Source organism: Monodelphis domestica, chromosome 2 (assembly GCF_027887165.1).
Source record: "Monodelphis domestica isolate mMonDom1 chromosome 2, mMonDom1.pri, whole genome shotgun sequence".
In the NCBI taxonomy this organism is placed as follows: domain Eukaryota; kingdom Metazoa; phylum Chordata; class Mammalia; order Didelphimorphia; family Didelphidae; genus Monodelphis; species Monodelphis domestica.
This window is the reverse complement of record NC_077228.1, coordinates 38284667-38303763: the sequence shown is the minus strand read 5'-3', so window position 1 is coordinate 38303763 and position 19097 is coordinate 38284667. Positions and strand designations below refer to the sequence as shown.

The 19097-nt window shown below is 42.2% G+C and overlaps 1 protein-coding gene across 6 annotated transcripts in view; it reads left to right on the top strand.

The window, feature by feature from the left end:
• The window catches only part of LRRC8D (leucine rich repeat containing 8 VRAC subunit D), a 154115-nt gene that overhangs the window by 41883 nt on the left and 93135 nt on the right, over window positions 1-19097 (top strand). For all 6 annotated transcript variants that reach the window (XM_007480356.3, XM_007480352.3, XM_056815371.1 and 3 more), the window contains exon 2: window positions 2076-2230. The gene's annotated coding sequence lies outside the window, so the exon portion shown is untranslated. The remainder of the gene's footprint in view (window positions 1-2075; window positions 2231-19097) is intronic.

Sequence of the window (19097 nt, the reverse complement as noted above, 5' to 3'; positions counted from 1 at the left end):
AATGGCTCATCTGAACTTGCTGGAACTTTGTACCTTGACATATAAATGACTGTCCTGGGACTTTCTGAACTTTTGCCACTGAGTAAATTTGGGGAGGGAGAGGGGAGGGAGTGCTGGGAGGCTACTGAGGGGCCAGGGGTGATGGGAAAAGGGAATGCACTGCCCTGGGGTGATGTGGGAACAGATTGCTCTGTTGTGTCTGAGTCCTGGACAGGTCAGCTTGCAGGACCCCCAGGGATGACTGTTCACCTCTGTTCCCTGAGCACAAACCGCCTCTTTGTTCTCTCTGGGTGCTTGAGGGGACAGTCACTCTTCACGTTCTGTAGTTCATTTTGAGAGCTCTAAAAAATGTGGACATTTGCATGGGCTTCTTGATAATCTAAGAGGTTGTTTTGTCTTTGGCTGCTTCTGGGGAGCCTTGTAAAATCCACTAGGCCAGGCTCTGTGGCAGGAGCTGATGGGAGAGGGAGTGATTGGTAGAGCCGTGGATGCAAATGGGGATTCGCCCAACAATGAAGAACTCTGCATCTTCCAGCCTTGTTGTGGAATTCCCAGTATTCCCATTAGTCTTACTAACCACACTACCAAAAAACTCACCTCTATAAGAGACCAAAGCCAAGAAAATGGAAGTCACCCTAAAACTGGTTATCTTCCATCTTAGACATCAATACTCTGTATTGGTTCCAAGACAGGAGAGAGGTGAGGGCTGATCAGTGGGGGTTAAGTGACTTGCCCAGGGCCCCACAGATAGGAAGTGTCTTAATTGAAGACAGTGTCTAGAATTGAACCCAGGACCTCCCATCTCTGGGCTTATGTTCTATCCACTGAGCCACCTCGTTGCCACCAAGAATATGAAAATCACCCTAAAAACTTTTGCGCTGGAAGAAACATGATGATCCAGGAATGGGGTTAGGGCACATAGAAACATTTAAGAATTTTCACATTTGATTGTGCATCTGCTGTGGATTTGGACTCTACTATTACACATCTGGATAAATTAGGTGGGGGCAAACATATCTTGTAGTTTTGATGGCAGCTGTTTTTCCTTAAGTGTGAAAGATGTAAATGATGCCATTCCCCCAGTTCTTTATCTTTGCTTTTTAGAGATTTGCCAGCTTGTGGCAGTTAACTTTAAAACTGGTGTATAGGGGCAGCTGGGTAGCTCAGGGGATTGAGAGCCAAGGTCCTTGGCCTCAGACATTTCCTAGCTGAATGACCCTGGCAAGTCACTTAACCCCCATTGCCTAGCCTTCACCTCTCTTTTGCCTTAGAAAAATGCACAGTGTTGATTCTAAAAAGGAAGATATGGGTTTAAAAAAAGACCTCTGGTACTTTCTAGCTGTGTGACTCTGGGCAAGTCACTCAGTCACCATTATCTAGCCCTTACTTAAGTTTCTGCTTGGAACCAATACACATATTGATTATTAAAAAGAAGATAAGAGTAAAAAAAAAACACCTCAGACACTTCCTAGCTGTGTGACCCTGGGCAAGTCACTTAATCCCCTTGGTCTAGCCCTTACCTCTCTTCTCTGTCCTTGAGCTAATACAGAGTATTGATTCTAAGACAGAAGGTCAGGGTCAAAAAATTGAGGTACCTTTAATTTGTGGGAAGCCCCCCCTTTATTTATACGGACTTTGGTTTTTCATCTGCCAAGGGCTGATTGCTTAGGGAGGGAGGGAGGGAGGGAGTTAAAGGGAGAGGGGGCACGGTCTTCTCTGGTAGGACCGACCTGTGCATTTGTGTTTGGGGGAGCAGGGGGCACCTGGCTCTGAGCACGCCTTGTAGCATGACTGCCAGCAGGGGGAAGACGGTGGGGATGGAGGCAGGCGAGCCATGCCGGCTCATGGCTGGTGTCTGGGGAGAGCAGGGAGCACAAACACGCCTGGGGAGCCCGAGAGCTGGGCGAGAGGAAGGGCTGCTCCAGCCTGCCCATGGGGCTGACAATGGTGAAGCAGGCGATTATGCAACCTCCGAGCCCCCTTTCCCTCCCACCCTCCTCCATGGCTCCGTCCCTCCCTCCACTCTGCCAACACTGGATTTCTCTCTCTTTCTCTCTCCCTTGTGTTTCAAACAGGAAGTGCACGGTTGTCTGTAGCGTGCCGCTGGGTCCCAGAATGAAGGAGTGAGGTCTCCCAGCAGCCTGTGCCGGATCCTCGACTCCGGAGCCCGCTGCAGCCCGAGTTTACAGAGAGAGCACCCTGGGGCAAGCAGGGTAGCCGCCTGGTCCAGGTAAAGGGGAGTCCTGGGGGTGATGGCCGAGGGACTCGCACCGGGGCACGGGGGAGCAAGCAAACACGCTGCCGGGCTGTCATCGCGCGATGCCCCCTTTGCTCTCCAGCGTGCCTCCTTGCCCTGCGGGTCTGACTCACTTCCACGTTATTTCTTCCGTCTCTCCCCTTTCTTCTGTTCTTTGCCGCAAACTCTGCTGCTTCTGCCCTCTGAGGCGGTGGTGGAAGATGCTTGACCCTGCTTGGAGGGGGAAGGAGAAAGCGGCGCGTGTGTGCCCATCCTGGGCTCTGCGCCCGAGCTGGCTGCCTTCTCCTTCTCCTGGTGGCAGCCTCCTCCAGCTCGCGGCTGCCGATGTGCCTCTGCCGGCCTCCTCCCGTATGCTGCCGCTGCTGTTCTGTTCCGGCAGCTCTTTGTTCCTGGCACAGGACATTTCTTACGGGTTATTTTCTGGGTTGTGCTGGGAAGCTGCCGAAATCGTGGTTTTTATTTTGTTTGGGAAGGGGGCTGGGGATGAAGGAGAAGAGGAAGGAGGACTATCCAGCGGTGAGGGGTGGAGGAGGGAGGACCAGAGGAAGGGTCTTGGTCTCTTCCTTTACCTCTGAGCTCCTGAAATGCCCCTTCTTTGGGTGAGGGACTCTGGACTCCTTTCTTTCTGTGCCAGGAGATCCAAGGCCACATGGAAGAAGGTAGCTGGAAAGGGGACCTTAAGCAAGAGAAAGAAAAGGGCAGAGAGATGGCAGAGAGCTCTGGGGCGAGTTATTTAGTCTGCTGTCTGGGCTGTTAATTCCAGTCTGTTTTCTTGGTCAGGTTTCCTTTGCCTAGACAGAAGCTACTTTTGAAAGTCTGAGCTAGACATCTTTTGGTCTGTGCAATGTTGCTCATCGCCTGGTTACCAGTCAGCCCAGCTTTTCCTGGCTACTACTGGCTCAGTGGTACCTCATGAGGATGCCTTGTTCCATCTTAGCAAAGATGTCACCAATCTCAGAGAAAAGTGGCTTTTGTCCCTGCTCTGTTCCCCGGTCATCCCCCTGGCTGTCCTCTTCCCCTGAAGATTGCTAATTAGTTTGACTTTTTTAACCATCCAAATCTTGGCCACACTTTGTTACACAATGGTGGCAGCTGGCATTTTTTGGGCATTTTACGATTTGCAAAGTTCTTTTCATGCATTGTTCATCAGCAAACACTAATTAAGAGCCTACTAGGTGCCAGGCATTCTGCTAGGTGCTGGGTAGAGAAAGAGAAGACATTTCCCCACAGGCAAATATCTTTTTCCTTGAAGCAAACCAAAGGCAGAGAAATAAATTTGGTGGGAAGACATTTTTGCTTCCAAGTTGCCCACCTGAGCCATGTTAATGCTCGATACATTTTTAAACTCAGTTTCCTACATAGTAGTGAAGAGAATAATTTATGCATAGGAATATTCCTTCAGTGGGGTGCCATTGCTGTGGGACCAGGGAAGAGAAAAGAAAAGGGCAGAGAGTAGTCTTGCTTAAAGCTCTTCCCAAGAAAGGACAGAATTCTGTTCCTACACGCATCGTCATTCCCTGGATCGGGCAAGCCGGCTTTACCTGGTGCCAGAGTTCGTTGTAATTTTAAGAGCATGATTTGGATTTTTACCAGGCACACTATAGATGCTAAAACTTTTATCGTTATTCCTTTGGTAGGCAGTTCATTTTGACTCCCCGGGGAAGTGATGGAGTGGGGTAAGGTGAATGTGTGGCCAAATGGTGGTCAACTGGAGAGATCACTGGCTCTGGAGTTAGAGGACCTGGGTTCAATACCTCCTCTGCCAGTTTCTACATTTGTGACCATGGGAAATTGACTAGGCCTCCCTGGACCTCAGTTTCCTCATCTGTAAAATGGGTTAACCAAACATCTTTTCCATTTCTCAAGACCAAATTGGAGCTAGAAGGGAACTTACAACCCATATAATCCAGAACTTTCATTATTTATTTCTGAAACCTTTACTTTCTGCCCTAGTAACAACTCTTAAGACAGAAGGACAAAGGCTAGGCAAATGGGGTTAGTGATTTGTCATGGGGTAACCCAGCTAGGAAGTGACTGAGGCCATTTTTGAACCCAGGGAGTCCTCCTGACTGGCCGGCATTCTATCCACTGTACCACCTAGCTGCCCCCCAGCCTTTTCATCTTCAGAGTGCATAGGTAATAAATGACAGAGAGGTCCTCAGAATCCAGATGTCACCCTTCCCACTACACCAAGCTACCTTTGATCCTACCATTCCTGTTCTGCTTAAGGATAGGGATACCCAGTAGATGCTTTCATTGGTTTATGGAATTCCCAGATGAAGAAATTCCCTCTTAAGGCAGTTGTCCTCAACACTGAGGAGTTACGTGATTTGCCCAGAGCCGCTCAAGCCAGTAAGTGTCATAGAAGAGACTTGAACCCAAATCTGCCCATATTCAAAGCTGGCTCTATCGGAGCTGCCATACTACCTTGCTCACAACAGTGATAAAGTCACACTCTTTATTTGGGTATCTCTGTATGGATTCCAAGCCTCAGCCCTCCAATATACAACTGTTTTAGGGTTAAAATAATAATAAGTAGATAATAGAATTACAACGGAGAGGTGCTTTATAGGTCATCCATTCTGGCTCTCATTTTATAGATGAGGAAACAGACCCCTGAGGTAAAATGACTTTCTGGCTTCACAGTAAAATATATGGCAAAGGCAGGATTTGAACTCATCCTCAGACCTCAAAATCATCACTTTTATTTTAGCAGCAAGAAGCCAAAAATGACCACAAGTGGTAAAAAATTAATTTCGATTAAGTATAAATGTATCTATTTAATTCTATTTTAGGAGAAATATAGAAGTAAAATCAGTCAGGGCTTTTCTTGGTCAAGAATTTAAGCTGACTTAGGGGAGTTTCCAGCATCCTGCCAGCAGCCAGGGGAAAGAAGGGAACTCGCAGAAGCAGGTGATCTTCCTCTTGCTTTTTAAGAAGGAATTTATTTAATGGCAATGTCAGAGTTTGTGCTTTCTTCCCCAAAGGTGTCATGGGAAGAGAATTGTGAAGGAGAGGGAGATCCCTGAGCATCATTTCAGAATGTTTATAGTCACCCAAGTTTAGGCTGAATCAACATACAGTGACCGAACCCTAGAATTACTCTGAATTAGCTGTTGCTTGGTTTGACACGTCAACTCCCACCTTTCCCAATAATGAGAATAATTATAATCATCATATTAAAGAATGGCAGTGTGGTATGTTAGTTAAAGGACCAGTTGTGGAGTCAGAGAGACCTGGGTTCAAATCCAGCCCCTAACATATTTGCTGAATGACCTTGGGCACATTTCTCCACCTCAGGGGTTCAGAAAACTCTGATGTTCCAAGTTATAGGGGAGTCAGTTAAAGACCTGTCATCCATGGAGGGTGGAGGAAGTTTCCACGCAGATGAAATCATAGTTCTGAATGAATAATAACAATAATAATAATTAACCAACATTCATAAAGTGAAAAGAAGCTTGTAGGTGCTTTACTTTGATGATCTCATTTGTTTCTTTCCCTAGCCCTTTCAGAAAAGTGTTAGGGATGTCGTTATCCCCATTTTACAGACGAAGCAGAAGAGGAAGAGAGGAGAGGGGGGCGGAGTGAGAGAGAGAGAGAGAGAGAGAGAGAGAGAGAGAGAGAGAGAGAGAGAGAGAGAGAGAGAGAGAGAGAGGGAGAGAGAGAGAGAGAGAGAGAGAGAGAGAGAGAGAGAGAGAGAGAGAGAGAGAGAGAGAGAGAGAGAGAGAGAGAGAGAGAGAGAGAGAGAGAATATAAATAGGGGGCCACAGAGAGAGATTAGCTGATTCACCCAGGGTTTACCCCCGGTCTTCCCAACTCCAGGAGCAGCACTCTGGCCTCTTTTCTGACTTTGTTTTGTTGGAGCTTACTACTTCCTTGAGTACGGTACCCTTCATTCCTGCTTCCCCTCAAAGACTAGATTGATCCGGGTTTTCTCAGTGTGCTTTGTGCCAGTGTTGCCAACCCCCAAAGGCATGTTCACACCAGTCTTTCCAGTTGCCCTGAAGTCATGTTCTGGGATTAAGGCTTCACTGTTTTAAATGGCAGGACTGTCACACTTTAATGTTTTGGAACAACAGTAAAAAAATTGTGAGGTCCTGGAGGCAGACCAACTTCCCCTAAGAGTGTAATGCCACCTTTCATAACATCATAGATTTGGAGGTAGCAGGGACCTCAGAGATCATCTGGAAATCCCATCATTGGACAGATGAGGAAATAGGAGAAATCCCGTAACCATACGGGCTAAGGGAATTTATCCTGGGTAGTAAACAGCAGAGACCGAATCAGAACTCGGGTCCTCTGACTCCAAATGTAGTGCTCTTCCCATGTTTATGTCATGTACCAGCGATGAGTCACTTACTTATTGGATTGGGGACTGTGAAGGAAAGATGGAGAATGCGTTTGTTAGCTGAATTTGGCTTCTGTGTGACATAAATCAGATGAAGCTTGTTTAAATCTTAAGTCATGGACTAATAGTTGTTAATCGGTTCTGGCCCTGAAGGTGTATTTTAGAGCTTCCATTAAGTGAGAACCAAAATGTGTCCCTCTTCGCGTGACCTAAAGAGAGATACATCCTTCCACCCAAGTGTCTGTCGTGTTCCTGGGTCAATTTATACATGGCCATTTGAAGAATATTTTCATTAGGGAAAAAAAAACGTAATAGAAAACAAATTTTCTACCCATTAGTAATTGGAATTTTAAATGTTATCCTGATGATAAATTTCCCTTAATAAATAAATTCCCTTAATGAATAAAAATAAATTTCTATAGGCAGATAGTCCAGATTGAGTATGGGTTCCACTTGTTCTATAAGCCAGGCATTAAGGCAGTTACTGTGTTTCTCATTGCGCAGTTGAATCTGTATCGATAGGAACGTGTTGTTAAACATTTAACACCCAGCTTTCCTGAGAGTACACTCGATTCACCCTTTAACTTTAATCTGCCTTGTTAACATTTTCTCCATCGCATTCCTCCCCTCAAAAAAACCCCAACAGACTCTAACCTTCTGTCTTAGAACTGGTATTAAGCATCATTTCCGAGGCAGAAGAGTGGTCTCACTAGTGTGGAACTTTTGGTCTGCATCAGAAAATTCCATCTTCCTGGCAGCACTGAGAGGTAGAATAACCTATAATAATGATGATGATGATTATAGCTAATATTTATATGGTGCTTACTTATAGTGTGCTAAGTGCTTTCCAATCGTTCTATTATTTGATCCTTGAACAACTCTGAAAGGCAGGTACTATTATTATTATTATTATTTAATAATTCCTTTTTAGGAAACTGAGGCAAACAGAAGGTAAGGAACTTGCTCAGGGTCACCTAGCCAGTAAGTGTCTGCCTGGGAGAGAGCGAGCACTCCGTCTTCTAAGACGACAGCAGCTGAGCCAGAACCGATCTGGCATCTTTGGGAAAAAGTCAGCCCAAGTAGAATCTTGACTTTGGGTGAGATCTTGTTTCCACAGTGATTCTGTGTACTGGGGAGCTTTGAGGTCCTCTGACATTTCGTCATTCTTAGTCACTGTATCTGTTACGCTTTTCTTTCCCAGAATATTTTCTCACAGTATTTTGTTTTTGAAAAACTTTCATCACTTTCTCTTGCTGTAGTTCGTGCAGAAGAAGACACGAATAGAAAGTAGGCGGTGGGGGTTTGTGGGGGGGAATAGAAATCTGACCTGGGAGACAGGAAGACCTGAGTTCAAGTGCTGTCTCAGATGGGTTTTGTGACCCTGGGAAAGTCACTTGACTTTTCATTGTCCTGGGAGATTCTCTAAGATTGTAGAGTTCCAAGAAGATGCCTTCTGTCTTTCATAAAAGGGAATTTCTTTATCTAGGAGTTCCCAATGTTCACAGGTCAGTCCCTATCCTAGTGTTGGTATCTTGAATAAACTAAAATGATTATCCTGGAGGAGAAAAGATGCTAGGACTGGAGTGGGGAGGGGGATAGAGAGCAATTAACATCAGCAACAACAATAGTCAGCATTTGAATATGGTTTCTCTTTTTAAAATTAAAACTTTTAATTTTTTAAAATATATTTGTGTGTTGGTTATATTAAAATTCCCTGGTATCTTTCTTGGTCCCCCCTCCTTCCCTCACTAGAGAAGGCATTGATCCCAAAAAAGTACATATAAAACCATGTCTTTTGTGTTTCTATTTATCAGTGAATGTTTTATAATGTTTCAGGGTTTACAGAACACGTATCGACATCTCATTTAGTCCTTACAACTCTTAGGAGGAGGTGCTTTTATTTTTTACAGGTGAAGAACTTGAGACGGACAGGTTATTTTTCCTGGGCCATATGGCTTGTAAGTGTCTGAGGCTGGATTTGAACTCTGGTCTTCCTGAGTCAGCTCTAGAGCTGAAAGAGCCCCCCAGAGGCTATCTATCAAGTCCAGCATTCCTCAGCAGATGAGGAAATTAAGACCCAAGGTTATATAGGCAGTAGCTTTCACGTTGAAATTTGCACTAGTCTTCTGACTAGAGCCAGGGCTCTTCTACTACATAACTGTTAAGAAGCATCAGAAGTAGGGGCCAGCTGGGTGGCTCAGTGTATGGAGAGCCAGGCATGGAAACAGGAGGTCCTGGGTTCAAATGTGGTCTTGGATAGTGCCTAGCTGTGTGACCCTGGACAAGTCACTTAAATCATATTGCCTAGTCCTTACTACTTTTCTGCCTTGGGACCAGTATTGACTCTAAGATGGAAGTTAAGAGTTTAGAAAAATAAGCAAAAGAAGCATCAGAAGAACTGTCAGGAGGAAGATGCTTAGGTTGGGTTTGCTTGGCCCTAAAGGTCCCAACAAGGACCAAAATTGCTGAAAGAGAAATTTTGTCTAGATGATTGGAAAAAATTTCTAACATTGCTAGCTACAGATAGAGTGGGCTGCCTTGGGGGTAGTGGGCACCTCCTCACTGAAGGCATTCGAGCTAACACCCTTTAACAGCTTGCTGGGCGTTCTGCAGAGGGAAATCCTGTTCAGATTTGGGCTGGACTAGATAGCCATTAAGCTCCTTCCAAGCTTGAAATTGTGTGATGGCCATATTTGTGTTTATCTCTGTAGAGCTAAAAGGATTCAGGGACCTTCATTCATATTTACAGTGTCCCTGTGAAGCCAGGGTATTGCTTATTCAAATTTGATAGAGGAGAAAGCTGAGGCACCTTGCTGCACATTCAGTTAAAGGCAGAAATGGAGATGAGCCTCTTGGATCCAATTATCTAATTAATGTTGAAAAGAAGACTACAGACCATTTTTCTCTTCCCTCTTCCCTCCTTCCTTCCCTTCCCTTCCCTCCCCTCCTTTCCCTCCTTCCCTCCTTCCTTCCTTCCCTCCCTTCCCTCTCTTCCTTTTCCTCCCTCCTTTCCCTCCTTCCCTCCTTCCTTCCTTCCCTCCCTTCCCTCTCTTCCTTTTCCTCCCTCCTTTCCCTCCTTCCCTCCTTCCCTCTTTCCCTCCTTCCCTCCTTTCCCTCCTTCCCTCCTTCCCTCCTTCCCTCCTTCCCTTCCCTCCCCTCCTTTCCCTCCTTCCCTCCTTCCTTCCTTCCCTCCCTTCCCTCTCCTCCTTTTCCTCCCTCCTTTCCTCCTTCCCTCCTTCCCTTCCCTCCCCTCCTTCCCTCCCTTCCCTCTCCTCCTTTTCCTCCCTCCTTTACCTCCTTCCCTCCTTCCCTCCTTCCCTCCTTCCTTCCTTCCTTCCTTCCTTCCTTCCTTCCTTCCTTCCTTCCTTCCTTCCTTCCTTCCTTCCTTCCTTCCTTCCTTCCTTCCTTCCTTCCTTCCTTCCTTCCTTCCTTCCTTCCTTCCTTCCTTCCTTCCTTCCTTCCTTCCTTCCTTCCTTCCTTCCTTCCCTCCCTCCCTTCCTCCTTTCAGATGGGGTTAACTGACTTACCCAGGATCACACAACAAGAAAGTGTCTGAGGCCAGGTTTGAACCCAGGTCCTCCCAACCCCAGACCTGGTTCTTTATGTACTGTGCCATCTGGCTGTCCCCTGCTTTCTTTCATTAATAACATTCTCAAATTTTGACTTTGAGTCCTGACTATAAATTTTGTGCTCTGTTTCATTTCTTTCCTTGTCAGTTGAATGGTACTTGTGATTTTTTTTCCACTTAATTGTTTAGGGTAGGTAAGTCTCTGCTCTGATCCTATAGACCTGTTTCTCTTCCAACTCTCCATCATGTAACTTGAACAGATGTTTTCTAATGGATGTCCTTCCATGCCTCCCTTCTCATCTCTTGCTCCTGGCTTTCTCTAAGCCCAGTTTTCTGAAATCCAGTTTTCTACAAATGCCTTTACGGATTCCTCTTAATTCTAATGCCTCCCTTCTCTTAGTTATTTCCTATTTATCCTGTATAGAACTTGTTTGTACAAATTTGCTTCTTGTCTCCCCATTAGAATCTAGTGAGTTCCTTGAGGGCAGGAACTGTCTTTCGTCTTTTTTTTTGTATCCTCAGCACAAAGTAGATGACTAATAAATGTTTATTGATTAACTGGTTACCGACAATAATTGCCCTAATCCTTGGATTAGGAAGGCTATTGAGAAATTGGAAGAGGGCAACCAACATTCTGAGTGTTAAAGAGGCTTCCAGTCTGTGCCAAGATCATTTGAAGGAACTGAGGATGTTCAGCCTGGAGAAGAGACTGCTCAAAGTAGGGCATGATAGCTGCATTCAGGTACCTCAAATCCTTGTCAGAAAGCATTAGACTTCTGGGCAGTGAGGTAGCACAGTGGATAGAGTGTCAGGCTTGGGGTCAGGAGGAACCTGGGGTTCAAATCTGACCTCAGACGCTTCCTATCTGTGTGACACTGAGCAAATCACTTAACGCTGATTGACTAGCTCTTACCACTCTTCTGTCTTGGAATTGATACTAAAACAGAAGATAAAAGTTAAAAAAAATATACTAGACTTCTTCTTTTGGGACCTGGACCTAAATTATCCATTGCGATGGGGCAGAGGTAAATTTAGGCTTTTGTAAGGAAAACAAGCTAACAACTAACAATTGCAGCTCTTCCAACATGAGGTTCCTCTTTATGGGACTTGGCAAAGTGAATGCTTTCTGGGGTGTTCCAGGAGCATTTCACTCTTCACTCTAATATTGGTTGGGCTTGGTGGTGGCTTCTCAGGTCTTTTCCATCTCTGAGATCCTGGGATGCTTTGATACTAGAGAAATGCTGTTAAGTGGATATGCACCTGTGAATAAAGATCATTCCTTAATAGACTGGAGATGGAGGACAATTTGTGCTCTAGTTGACTTTGACCCACTTTGCTTCCCACATTTCTTTCCACTGATTTTTTCCCCTTGAATCCTCTTAAGGTAATTTTATTGCCTGTATAGCATAAAATACACTTTTGATTTAGTTATAAAATCCAGTATTGAATCATTATAAAGTCTTTCTCTTATATGGTTGTGAATATACTTGAGGTCAAACCATGTTCCCTAAGGTAGAATGACTTGATATTTTGCATGGATGGTTTGCCTCTTAGGTGGATGTTAATCTTTTCCTAAAATTTTGTTGTGGTTCAGTTGTTGCGGACATGTCCCATTTTTTGTGAACCTATTTGGGGTTTTCTTGACAAAGATATTGTAGTGGTTTACCGTTTCCTTCTCCAGTTCTTTTTTTTTTCAGATGAGGAAACTGAGGCAGCCTGTTAGATAATACTTTTCACTAAATCCTTCTTTGTTGATTACTATCAGTCAATCTGATAAATAACACTCTGCTGAGCATTTCTACTCTCTGGACATTAAATGGTACAACTATTAAAAAAAAAAATGAGCTGTCACCCAGTTAGTACTAAGTGTCTGAGACTGGTTGTGAACTTGGGTCTTCCTGACTCCAGGCTGAGCACTCTATCCATTGTCCCACCTATCTGCTCTAACCTAAAAAAAATTATTTCTATCCTAAAATTCCAGTCTCATAAAGGATTAAAGGGAATTATAGACCCAGAACTAAGGGTCTTTAAGGACTGACTGTATTTCTATTTATTTATTTTTACCAAATACATGTAATAAATTTCCACACAAGTTTTCACCAAGTTATATGAATGAACTTATCTCCTTCCCTTCCCCCTCCTGGTGCTGGCAGGCAATTCTGTCTGGGTTATACATGTATTATCATGCAAAACACATTTCCATATTGTTCATTTTGTAAGTGAGTCATCTTATAAAACCAAAACTCCCAAATATAAACCCAAATAAATATTTAAAAAATCATATTCTCTGACTGTCTTTTCTAGTATCCTTGTTTTACAGATGAGGACACTGAAGACCAGAGCAGTAACAGTGGATAAAGTACCAGCTTTGGAGTCAGGAAGACCCAGATTCAAATTTTGCTAGATATTTAACTGGGCAAGAAGCTCTTTGCTTCAGATTCCAGAGATTAGACTTGTTGGTTTTGAAAGCTCCTTAAAACGGAATCTACAATTCTACAGTGTTCAGTGGCTTGCCTAAATTCACCCAGGTAGTGGAACCTGGATTTGAACTGAGGCTCTCTGACTCGAGATTTTTTTTGTTCTTTTCGTTGTGCTCCGTACAATGATGTCTCTACTTTTTATTTTGTTTCTATTTCATAGAGTTTTAGGATTTGGAAGGATATCTAATCTAATCCCTACCTGAAGCATAAAATCCTTTTACTTCCCCAAATGGTTACCTCCCCAAGCTATCGACTTAAACTCTTCTAGTGGTGGGAAATGACTACTTACCAGGAAAAGAGAAGAGGTGATAACTGTATTCAAATGTTTACCAGACTATTGGAAGGGTGATCAGATTTATTCTGTTTGGCCCCAGAGGGCAGAACCAGGAACAATAAATGGAAATTTCCAAGAAGCAGATTAAAACTTGACGGTAGGGGGAAAAAATCTCAATATTTTTAAAGCTCTTTAAAACTGGAAAATGGGCTGTCTTGGGAGGTAGAGTCCTCACCCCACCCCCCACCCCCGCAGTGGAGATTTCACAGGCAGGCTTGGTGACTGCTTGTTGGCATGTTAAAGAATATGTATTCCTTTTGGAGTCTCGGCTGGGCTGGATGGTCACTCTCCCTGGATGGATATCTCCTAACTCTCAAATTCTCTGCTTCTATAATCATACAAAACTCCTTTCATATATTGGGCTAAAATCCATCTTCTTGTGGTCTTTGCCCATTGTTCATAACCTTCCTTACCCTACGTGGTCCTAACCTGCAAGCAGAATGAATTTAATTCATTTTCCCTTTGAAAACCTTTTGAGACATTGAAGACATCATTCATTCATGCCCCACTCAAGTTTTCTCTTCTTCAAACCAACCATGGTCTTTCTCTCTAATCCTTTCTCACAATGCAGTTTTTTCCTTTTTAACAATTCATACCTTCTGTCTTAAGATATTAAGTATATATTTTATTAAACTATTATTAAATATTTTATTAAATATTATATTATTATAATTCTCATTATGTTAGTAAATAGCTATTAAGAGAATTGGGGCTACTAAACTATATAGAAGAATCTCCATGAGCCTCGTATTGATTCTGGAAACCACATATTAACATTAACTACATTTTATCCTATTTTGATATATTGTGTTAAATGCTGGTTGTGGGTCCCTGTTAGTCTCATGCCTCTGTAAACGCGCTCTAACCCTATCTTCCTCATAACAGCAGAGAGCTTCATTCAAAGCTTACTTCTACCCTTCCCAGCTCTGGGACCCTGGGGGTGCAATCCTGACTCTTCTGAACTTTTCCCTATCTCACAGGTATTAGAGAGGCCCCTGTGAGGTCTTGCATGTAAAATATTTTTCAGACTTTAAGGATCTATTATAAATATATATATATATCTTTAAAGATATTTATATCTTTATATTTATTTATATATTTAAATGTATTTATATAATTGATATTTATATATAATCAATATATAAATAATACTACACATAATATATGTATATTATATACTATATAAATATAAATAACATATAACTGCATGTTATATAATTTAAATATAATATATAAATAAATATATCTCATATATATAAATATCTATAAAAATATAAAGATTGAGTCTTATTATTTATTCAAGATGTAGTTTGGACTTTGTACTCTTGTTTTTTGTAGACTAAGCCAATATCCTTTTTGGGGGGAAAGTAGGGTCTGGCACTTAGTAGGGTTCAAATTTAACAAACACAGAAGTCCTTTCTGGGTACAATCTACTGTCTGGTCTAGGAGAGGGCTGCAGATATCTGTAATATCCCTCACTGATGTTTAAGAGAGGGACCAACTCTTGAGATCCAAGGTGGGAAAGAAGGCTTGTTATGAATGGTAGAATCTGTGAGGACTTCTTGGAGGAGACAGGACTTTTAAAAAGATCCCTAGGATATTAGCCTCATAGCAAAGGAGAGCCATCCAGAGTGCTGCCAATGGAATGTAATTTCCTTTGGGACAGGGACTGACTCATGTTTGTCTTAGTGTATCCCCAGGGCCTGGCATGGAGGGGATGCTTTAAAACTTGAATTGGAGGAGGGCAAGGTTCCTGGGAGAATTTTGGAAGGCTTCTCTCTTCTGTTCTTGGTTGTATACAGTCACCTCCAGGGCAGGGATGGCCTCAGAATCTAGCATAGCATTTACTACATAATAGGTGCTTAATTAATATTTGTTGAATCATGTTGAAAAAAGGATAATATTTTAGGGTTTTTTTTTCTTCCTGTCAGGGTGTCTTATTGAACCCGTGTGAACTTTACAGTAGTTGCTGTCTCCCTCTCTTAAGTGTACCCAAGCCACCCATTTAATAATCTGTCTTAGAATTTGGCCAGAGGTCCTTCAGGCGCCTCACAAATTCAGGTCTGGGAGCTATTATTTCTTATTTATGAATGAGAATGGTATAAGTGGAATGACTTCACAGAGAAAGAGACGTGTCAGATTTGGCCAGAATTGGAATTTAGGCACAGTTGTTTAGGATTCTTAGCTGAATTGTTGAAATTGTTTCTCTAGGGTTCTCTAGTCTAAAAAAAGATGCCCCCCAACCCCTCCCCCTCTCCTTCTTTGTCCTTCCCTTTCCTCTTCATCCCAGATAATGCTATCGAATCACAGTCCTTAAGGCTTTCGAGGCAGGACAGTCAATACAGAAAGGACACTAGCCTTGCAGTCAGAAGATCCCATTCAATGCTCTTGACCCTGGCAAGGCTCTTGATCTCTAAGCTTCAGTTTCCTTTAATATAAAATAAGAATAATGATCTTTAGCACTCGATCATACAAATTGTCGTAAAGATGAAGTGAGATAACATAGAAAATTTTCTTAGTAACATAGTATCATAGAAAAGTGTGTTTTTGTTATTTTTTAGTTATTTTAGTTGTCTTAACTCATTGTGACCCCATTTGGAGTTTTCTTGGTAAAGATACCAAAGTGGTTTGCCATTTCCTTCTCCAGCTCATTTGACAGATGAGGAAACTGAAGCAAATTGGATGAAGTGGCTTAGGACCCACAGGATCATAGAGCTAAGATACTGGAGTAGTTTGCCCCTTCCTTCTCTAGCTCATTTGACTGGTGAAGAAACTGAGGCAAACTGGGTGAAGTGATTGGCCCAAGGTCACACTAGTGACACAGCTAGGGAGATTGGGCCAGATTAGGGATTCTTATCCTGGGGTCCATGAGTTTTTTTTTAATTACTATATTTTTTGATAACTACATTTTAATCATCTAAGTGGCTTCCTTTAAAATCCTTTGTATTTTATTTTATGCATTTAAAAACATAAGTCTGGGAAAAAAGACTTCCAGTCTGCCCAAGGAGAAGGTTCTTGGCACACTCAATAGGTGAAGGCTCTTTTAATTTTTGACATTCTTTGGTCCAAAAAATAAAAATCTATCAAATGAAGCTCCAAATTTAATTCCTACAAAGCTAGCTAAGTTTTAGTGGCCCAAGACATAGAGCATCATCTACTCCTTGGCAATTGGGAGATACGACCAACTACATTTTTGTAGTTTACAGGGTTTAGGTCCATGATCTGGCCTGGAACAGAAGAGAATGAACTGGCTTATGGGAAAGTGACCCTAACCCATCTTGCTGTTGAGGCAGAAGATGAGCCTATTTGGTGAACATGGCGGCTTTTTCATTTTGTGAAGGAGGCTGAATAATTGGAGGGAATCAAAATGCTCCAGCCCCTTCCCAAGGGGCAGGAAGAGCGCTGAATGTGGGCTTGAGAAAGAGAACGTTGGCCTTGGAGCTCAGGAAGCCTTGGATCTTCTAGGCCTCACTCTAACACACACCACTGTGGACAAGTCATTTAATGGCTCAGCCTTGGTTTCTTCACTTGTCAGATAGGACAACGAAGAAGAAGAAGAATACCTTTAGAACCTACCTGCCAATCAGGGTCTTTTTGAGGGCTGGCTGAAGGGTACTGTAGGCAGGACCCTTGGTAAACCTTAATGGGCTGAGTAAATGTCAGCCTTCATTATTGTTGTTCTTATTACTATGATTCTTATCCTGGTGGGTGGGTGAGAAAGTGAGCCATCTTGATAGCAGCCAAAGCATACTGATATACATTAAAAAAACATTTTTTATCATGAATTTCACAATAATCAGCAAATATTCTTCTGTACAAAGAACATGAAAGAGAATTGTAAATATGGAGTATAATAGAATAAACTTTGCATGTAGTTTTTAAGGTAATATATTAAATTTTAACACAGTTATAACAAAATTTCCCTATTTGTTTTTTAGATTTTATTTTCAATACTATTTTATTTTATTCCGATTGCATATAAAAACGATTTTGTAACATTTATTTTTTAGATTTTAGAGTGTGATCAGTAGTCCTTTATTTAAAAAAAAAATTATTTTGCACCTTTGTCACTATCCACTAACCTACTTCCCAATAGGAAACTTTCCTGGTAAACATCTAAATATATTCAAGCAACAAATTAAGAAACTGCCCATGTCTGGAAATGTAGGTATGTATGTCTTATTCTGCACCTCTCCTCCATAACTCCTGTGCCAAGAAGGTACAGAGGCCCCCTTCATCATCTTCCTGCTTCTGAAATCAAGATTGGCCACCGCTTTAACCAGAATTCTGAGATCTTTCAGAGTTGATTTCCTCGATGTAGGGTGGTTCAGTGTCTTAGAGCAATTTTTAATAGCTTTTTGTGGTTGCTATTTAAATTATTCCCTTCATTCTGCTCATTTCAAGTCTTCCCAAATTTCTTATTCTGTCATTTTGGTCATTTTGGAGGCACAATCATTTCCCACTCCATTTACATGTCACCCAGCCATTCTCCAGCTCATAGGCTTCCGTTTTGTTTCTGATTCCTTGCTACAGTTAAAAAGTGCCCCTATAAATGTTTTGGTCCATCATATTCCTTTCCCTCTGCCTTTGACCTCTTTAGGATATGTATATTTATATCTAGTATTGTCATATACATTCTTCTGGCACAAGTCCATCTCCAATAAGTTTTGGAAGTCAAAATATAATCCATTGATAGCTGTCTGATAATAGGTTTCTTAGGCACCTTCTATCATGTCTGAATATTATAAAAGGAGAGGCTGTAGGTCAGAGAAAAAAAATGGAAATGAGCAAAGAACACATGTTCATGACAGGAGGCCTGTGGCAGAGGGGATTTTTCTCTCTGGCCCTTTGGCCATGTTTTGTTGCTCCCCAAAGGATAATAGGTTAGCAGATGGTCTTGTCACTTCATAAAAGTAATTGGTTTGGGCTGCTGTTGCTTGTGGTGGGATTTTCCCTCTTTGGATTTCTCTTTCTTACCTTATTTTCCTTCCTTCATCTTGCTCCCAATTCATCCTACACCCCTTCAAGTTGAACTAGGAAATATAATAAAACTAGATAAAAGAAACCTTGGGTGTATTTACGGCTACTTGTAACCATGATTGAGTCCTCTCGTCTTCCATAGGCAATGTTCACTAAAAGAATGAATTGAATCAGAAAGAATTAGAAATATTTCAGCATTACTCTATCTTAGATGTCCTTCTGTAGAGACATAAACTATTTCACAGCTGGTGAAAGTAGAAATTTGGGGGGAATCTGAGGTCCAAGGAGAGAAAATCCAGATGTGCTCTATTTTGCACTTGTTTGATGCTTTTACGTTTACAAAACATTTCCCTTGTGACAACTTTATGAGCTGGTAGCACAAATTCTATTATCTCTGTTTTACAAGATGAGGTAAGTGAGACACAAGTCCAAAAAGCTTTCCTGTGGTCACACAGCTACCAAGAATTGGCAGATAAATTCAAACCTGAATCTTCTTTATACATATTTCCTCTGGACCACACTGGGCTTAATTCTATCCCTAATTCTTTTTTCTAACCTTATTTTCTAATTCCATCCCATTCCTAACCCAGGTTCCGTTTTTGAATACTCATTTCATTTCTAATTGCAATTCCATTCAGATCCCAACTCATAGCCATTTAATCTTAGGCATCATTTTTTCATCTCTAAAATGCCCTAGCAGAGGACCTATAGATGGGATGGAGGCAAATCTTTTAACTTCTCAGTACTTCTGGTGGAACTCTCTTAAACTGAAAATGAGCCACTGATATGTATTGGTGGAGAAAGAAGGAATTTCCATGTTGGAAGTACTAATCATAAGAACTCAAGTTCTTGACCAAATAGCAATGAGAGGGCATCAATGACCTTATAGGATTGTTATGAGAAGTACTTTGTTAACTGTAGAGCCCTCCATAAAAAGCCTCCCCTTTTAGAAAAGAAGGCATCCTTTTTAGAGGGGGGGAGATGCCTTGGACTTCTGAAACTGCTCTCCTTTGAGGTGGACACCTTCAAAGGGGAGTGAGTCTAGGCAAGAAGTCCGTACCCACCATGAGAAGAGTCCAATGAGCCTAGACAAGTGATGAGATACTTTGAAAATAAAAGAGCAGTGAGAT